At 43.5% G+C, this 6914-nt stretch overlaps 1 non-coding gene across 1 annotated transcript; it reads right to left on the bottom strand.

Annotated features, from left to right (window-relative positions):
- Window positions 1-6147: 6147 nt before the first annotated feature.
- Trnaf-gaa (transfer RNA phenylalanine (anticodon GAA)) lies at window positions 6148-6220 on the bottom strand. Its single transcript has one exon. It is a non-coding gene; the product is annotated as a tRNA-Phe (tRNA).
- Window positions 6221-6914: the final 694 nt, after the last annotated feature.

Genomic DNA, 6914 nt, shown 5'->3' with positions numbered 1-6914 from the left:
GTTCCCCGCGTGCTGTGTGGCAATAGTGGCCTTGGTGGCGGGACTGGGAGGGGTGACGGTCGCTGGAGTCTTAAAGCAGCGGAGGTTAAATGGAGAAAACCCTTCCCGTGAGAAAGTTTAGTAAGATTTTGGAGGTCTCTTAGCCCTCCTCTCTCTCTCTCTCTCTCTCTCTCTCTCTCTCTCTCTCTCTCTCTCTCTCTCTCTCTCTCTTACAACTACAACTAATACTACTACTACTATTATAGACAAGAATAAGTGGACTTTTTTTTTCCTCCTCTGCCTCCCCCCATTAGGGAACTGGCAGATTAATGTTTGTTACTGTCCATTTTTTAACTATTATTGCATATTAATGTACGTCTATTAATGGATGTAACCTTCCGGCGCGTGATTTGTGATACATTTGCATCGTGCGTCAGTTACCAAGCAATCAGTTAAAGCGAGGCAGCCGAGCGATCTCCCCTGAACACCGGCTGATCCGCGGCCCTCACCGCTCCCCCTTCCTCCCTTGTCTCCTCTCCTCCCATCTGAGTCCCATTTAATCCTTCCTCCCTCTCCCCCCTTTCCTCTCTCCCGTGTCGCTCTTTCTTTCCTCCCTCCTCCCGTGGCCCTCTTTATCTTTCTCTTAGTCTTCTGTATCCCCCCTGGGACTTTCTATTCTCCCTTTTCACAACGGTGTTTCTTCCTTCCCCACAACCTTCCTTCCCTTCTGTGAACTTCTGGCTTTCTCTCAATGTTCTTGTTTTCCTTCCGCAGTTCTTTATCCTCCCTTCTTCTTTTTCACCGAGTATGGTTTTGGTCTCTTCATTATATTGCCATGCTTCTCCGCACTAAATTTTTCTTTCCTTGCTAGCCTTGGGTGGAGGAAGCGGTGGTGGAGAGGAGCCTTCATTTACCCTGTCCTATTTGTGTTCAGTCCCTACAAAAGCATTCAAGGACAAGTAATCAGCTGATGTTTGTTCTTCTTTCGTGCTCCTTTGGGTTCCCGTTGCATTGTTCTAGTCTCCTCCTCTTCTCTTTTCCCCTTCCTCCGCTCTTCTCGTCCCTTCCTCTCCCCTCTTCTTGTTCTTCCCTCTTTTATTCATCTCTTCTCGTCCATCACTTTCCGATCTTCTCGCCCCTCCCTTAACCCTCGACTGCCCCTTCATTGTCTCCTTTCCTCCGTCCATCTCCTTGTGTCTCATCCCTGCTTTCCTCCCTTTGGTCGACTCCCTCTCGCCTGCCCCTCGTCTCCCACCCGTGGCTCAGTCTCAACCTCCTGCATCCTCTCTATTATGAAGAAGAACAGCGGGGGAACTACAATGTGGTGCGGGTTTCTGCCAGACTCTATACATATAACAATCTTTACTGCGTCGGAAAGCCAAGTCAAAAATAGCGAAGCGCCGCCGCACGCAGCCAATTAAATTATTTCATCGGTGGCAAAAATGTGCGTAACGAGAGCTTAGTTATCGTGCATTTTTTGTATAATTTAATCTGGTTTATGGAATTTTTATTGGGGGATTTAATGGCTGATAACTTTTACGTAAAGAAACTTCAGTCTTATTTGCAGCGGAATCTGGGTTAGGTTAGACAAGTTTGTTTAATTAATTCTGTTTCTCTTTTTGTATCTTGCGTTATTAATTCCGTCAACATGTGCATATTCAGAACGTATTAGAACAGTAGAGGGGGAGGAGAGAGCGGAGGTAGGGAAAGAAGGACGGCGGGAGGGGACGAGAGAGGGAGGCAGATGGGTGACGAGGGACGATAAAGTGCCATTGAAGGGAGGCGAAATACGGGAAAGGGACGGCAGGACTGTTGGGATTGGAGGACGCTGAGAGGGACAGAAGACACAGGAAGGGACGAGTTATTGAAGGACAGAAACGAGTGAAAGGACGGGAGGAAGCCAAGCCAAGGAAAGACAGATAACAGTAGCAGTGTTGTATCTCTTAGTATTCTCTATCGTTATTTTCATATTTACCCTTCTGAAATTGCTAACTGCATGTGTATCCCACTCCACCTCACTTAATAAGACCTTCTGCTCATTCTCGGTCCCTTTCTGTCCTCACTAATGCAACTCTTAACCAGTATTTTCACTCTTTCATCCCTTTTTACTGGCAAACTTTACAACTCCCTGCCTATATATATATTTTTTCCTCCCTACGACTAGAACTGTTTCAAGAGGGGAGAATCAAGGCACCTTCGAAACTAAATTAGCTAACTTTGTGGAATCTTCTCCTTTAATGATCTCTTAGGAGCGGTATTCTCCCCCTCTCTCTCTCTCTCTCTCTCTCTCTCTCTCTCTCTCTCTCTCTCTCTCTCTCTCTCTCTCTCTCTCTCTCTCTCTCTCTCTCTCTCTCTCTCAATGTTATAGATGAGAGGCATCAGGAGAGACAGGAAACAAGAGAAGATAACGTAGAAAATCAAGAGGAAAGACCAAAGACAGTGGAATAAAGAAGAGGAAGAATAAAGGAGATTCTCTTGACTTGAAGGACTGGGATGAGAGTGACAGGGAGGAAGGGGTATGTTGGGAGGGAAGGGAGAGAGGGAGATAGTAGGAGTTTGGAGAGAAATGGTCGAGAAAAAGAAGAGGGAAGCAGTACGGAAAGGCAAAGGAGTGAAATTACTACCTTGATTTTAGTTGTGGTGTTCTTAATTAGCATATGAAAAAAAAAATTATTATTTCCTTGTTTACGAATTTAGCTTGGTATACAAAAGTTCATGAATTATTATTATCATTACTATTATTGTTATCATCATCAGTTTTCTTTTATTCTCACAAGGAAGTCAGGAAGTAGGGGAAACTGCAAGAAGTCATTAGGCCTACACGTGGCAGTCCTTGTCTAAAATGTGTCTGTCTATTGCCACCAGTCATCCTCATCCATAATTCTGTCTAATCTTCTGGGCTATTTTATACAATATGTTGTTGTTCTGCATTATTGTTTTATTATTTGTGTGTGTGTGTGTGTGTGTGTGTGTGTGTGTGGAAAATGTATTATTGTTACGTGGGCTTTAAAGACGAACACACACACACACACACACACACACACACACACACACACACACACACACACACACACACACACACACACACTTCTCTTGGTTTGCTGTTCCTCCATCAGGCCGCGAGCCACACCTGCACCTTCTCAGGTCCGTGCCACACTCACCAATACACCAATACATTTATTATCTCCCGCCTCACCTCTCCACTTGCGTCCCTTTGCCATCGATTGCCAATAATAAGAAACTTGACCTCCATCGCCCTGCTGTGTGTGTGTGTGTGTGTGTGTGTGTGTGTGTGTGTGTGTGTGTGTGTGTGTGTTAGAGGCGACATTTCTCTGCCTTGTCTCCAGAAGTCAGCCTTTAGTGTTGCTCTCAAGCTGATATGTTGCAAGTTACTGCCTTGTTAGGTGTGTGTGTGTGTGTGTGTGTGTGTGTGTGTGTGTAGACTTGGCTATCTATAGGTGTATATATTCCACGTCACTATGCTGGAATTGGTACATTGGCTTTCTGACTAATTGTGTGTGTGTGTGTGTGTGTGTGTGTGTCAGGTGGGTATTCTGATACGTAATAAAGATACGGAGCCCTTAGACGCAAGGGTGAGTGCAAGACTAGTGTTATTGTGTTGTGTGCAGCAAGGAAAAGGGGAAAGGGAGAACGAAGACGTGAACGAAGAGGAGGAAGCATGGGAGATCGTGGTGCTACTCCGGTGCACTGGGTCGTGGAAACAGTTCGTGGCATTACGCAGCGAGAGAGAGAGAGAAAGAAACATTTATATATCGTGGGCGGGGGTGCTAAAAAATATATATTGTTATGCGAAACGAGGTTGTAATTTCGCCCGATGGTCTGTGTGGGTTTACATTCCAAAGAGGTACAGTTTTTCACCTTTCCTCCCTCCTTTCTTAGTTCCATTTTCCCTCCCCTTTCTCATTCTCTCCCTCATTCTCTTATGCCTCTCCTTTATTACATTGCACTCTCTTCTTCCTTCTTGCCTTTCTCCATCCTCCAGAGTTCTTAATGACTGCCTCTGTGCTTCCTTTTCTCTGCTCCCTGTGCTTCTTTCTTATTAATCTACATCTTCTTCTCCTTTCGTCTGTTATCCTCACCACTTCCTTTCTTTCCTCATCAGCCAGCGTTATTCCCTCCTCCATTTTTTCTTCCTTCTGTTCCTTTGATATTCTCTTTCTCTACCCCTTTCCCACTTTCCCTTCACTTTCATTGTTTATTTTCTATTTCATTCTCTCTTTTCCTACATCTATCTATCTTCAATGTTGCTTCATGCATTTATATTCTTCCCTTCTTTATTTCCTCATTCTGTGCTTTCCTTACCTCTCCCTGTTTCTCCCTATTTTTTTTCTCATCTTTCATCCCTTTCATCTCCTCAGTGTTCTCTTTTACTAGCCTCCCTCCGTTCTCTCCCTTTCATCCCTCCTCCTCCTCTCCCCTCCCCACAGTCTCCTCTTCCAACTTTCCCATCTCCTCTTCCTTTCACTCTTCCATCCTTTCCTCCCCTCTATCTCTTCTCCACCCTCCTCGTGTTCTCTCGCTTTCATTCCTCCTTCCCTTCCTTTCCTTCGTGGTCTTCATTGGCTGTACTCAATTTCAAAGGATTTTCCGCCGCCACTGCCCCCGTCAGCTGCCGTGTCCACCAGCCTCGGCAGTAAAGGCAAGCTGACGCGGCTCTCCTAAGCCAATGTACTGCGGGGCTTTCAAGCAGCTTACCCTCAATCTCTGGTTATAATGCTAATGATGATATATTAAGTAATGTGACTATTTTTTTCCTCTCTCTGGGTACTGATTTGCACAGACGAGATCGAACAGAGATTTACTACATGTGTTGGTGGATTTGTGCATTAATTAAGTGTATATGTATTTTGGGATTTGTTTTCCTTGAGAAGTGTGAAAATAGAAGAAAACCGGACAGAATATTAAGACTTGTTTAAATACATAGTTTCTCTGGTAGATATATAGATAGATACAAAGGTGAAATACATAGATTCATACACACATACATACATGCACATACACATCCATACATTTATAGGGTGGATATATACAGCTGATTCAAGTCACAGACGGAAAGATAGACATGAAGACAGATAGATAGACAGATAGACAGACAGATAGACAGCGTAGCAAACTAAACAAAACCATGAAATTTCTCAAACCAGAAATGTAAAGCAGTTGATAAAAAAGAAAGCAAGCAAGGAAGGAATAAATTGCTAAAAAAAAAAAGTATGTGCGAGGAGAGAGAGAGAGAGAGAGAGAGAGAGAGAGAGAGAGAGAGAGAGAGAGAGAGAGAGAGAGAGAGAGAGAGAGAGAGAGAGAGAGAGAGAGAGAGAGAGAGAGAGAAAATCTCCACTTCCACTCACAGTCTTGCCTCGACTTCGATTATTTGATTACATTCTTCTAAGATTTCTGAACTTTTCATTCTGAACTTTCCATTGCGCCAAGTTTATATCGCACGTGAAAAGTTTGCTCGGCGTAGTTTGTATGTATTTTTTCTTCTCCTCCTCCGCTAAAGTTATACAGAAATGTGGCGTTTTGATCCCGAGGTCTTGAAAACACATGGCTGGGGAGAGAGAGAGAGAGAGAGAGAGAGAGAGAGAGAGAGAGAGAGAGAGAGAGAGAGAGAGAGAGAGAGAGAGAGAGAGAGAGAGAGAGAGAGAGTGAGTGAGTGAGTGAGTGAGTGAGTGTGTGTGTGTGCGCGTGTGTGTGTGTGTGTGTGTGTGTGTGTGTTTGTTTCCTCTATATATTTTTTAATTGTCATATCTCTGCTGGGCTTATTCAATATATACAATAACTATACTTCCGTGAGTCTTGGAAAACGTGAGACTGGCGGAAAGAGGAAAAGTGAACACTGATAGACGGAAAGAGGAAAGAGGAGGGAGGTTTGGGGTGGGAATGGGGAAGGGAGTGTACATGTAATATTAATACTTATGTTTCAGAATCAAAGAGAGAGAGAGTGTGTTAAGTATTGCTAAACATTTAATCTTCCTGTCTCTTATCTTCAACAGGCTCTACTGTAAGTTGCGTGGGTCTTTGAAGGGTATTTTCGTGATTTTAGTGAGAATTTAACAGACAATGATACACGACTAGTCATCCTCGCGGCCTAAGATAACAATCCTGATGAGAAAATAATGTTTAAGAATACTGGTCAAAAAGCTAGATAGATGCCCAGACCCGGGATTGAACCGGGGACCTTTAGATCTTCAGTCTAACGCTCTCCCAACTGAGCTATCTAGGCTTGTTAAGTGACATACATGCTAGGAATTTTCATTTTTATTTATACTTTTTTGTACAGTAACTAACCAACAAAATTAATGTGTTGAGAGATTTTGGCGTAGCACTTGTCACCAGCCCTGCCAGGCAACCACAGTAAGCAGGACTGAGACAAATTCTAAGACAGACAGTGTTGGTGGTGAAGATGTTTACTGCCGTCTGCCCTAACTTTCATGTCGTCGTGGCAAATTACGAGAAAAAAGACATTCATGGGTGGAAGTATAGAGCACCTTCGGGAAAGTCATTGCAAGGAAGCATGAGAGTTACAAATTAGTGGCGAGAAGCGAGGCACGGAGGGTTGCTTCGCGAGGGTCACGCTTAAGTTATTACTGGTTATCATTCCTTATTAATCCCGCTATTTATGTATTACACGCTCGCTCACCTCGCCGTTTTTTCCTTGCATTAATCTAATTCCGTATTACTCCTCATTAATCTTGAAGTCAATTATGTAACACTTTTTCATTAATATACATTGCATTGTACGTAATTAGATGTATAATTATTTTCCTATCGGCATGATTGTATGTATGTATGTATGTATAAATAAAGGGAAGTGGGGTGTGAACAGAACTACAAATGCGTTATCTGAAAAGAGAGAATGATTAGCAATGGACACACGGCTGCCAAAGGTGTGTGGAGACTTTTGTCATGCGGTGGAA

This window comes from Scylla paramamosain, chromosome 20 (assembly GCF_035594125.1).
Source record: "Scylla paramamosain isolate STU-SP2022 chromosome 20, ASM3559412v1, whole genome shotgun sequence".
Lineage (NCBI taxonomy): Eukaryota > Metazoa > Arthropoda > Malacostraca > Decapoda > Portunidae > Scylla > Scylla paramamosain.
The sequence above is the reverse complement of the archived record's forward strand: the minus strand, read 5'-3'. Positions and strand labels throughout refer to the sequence as shown.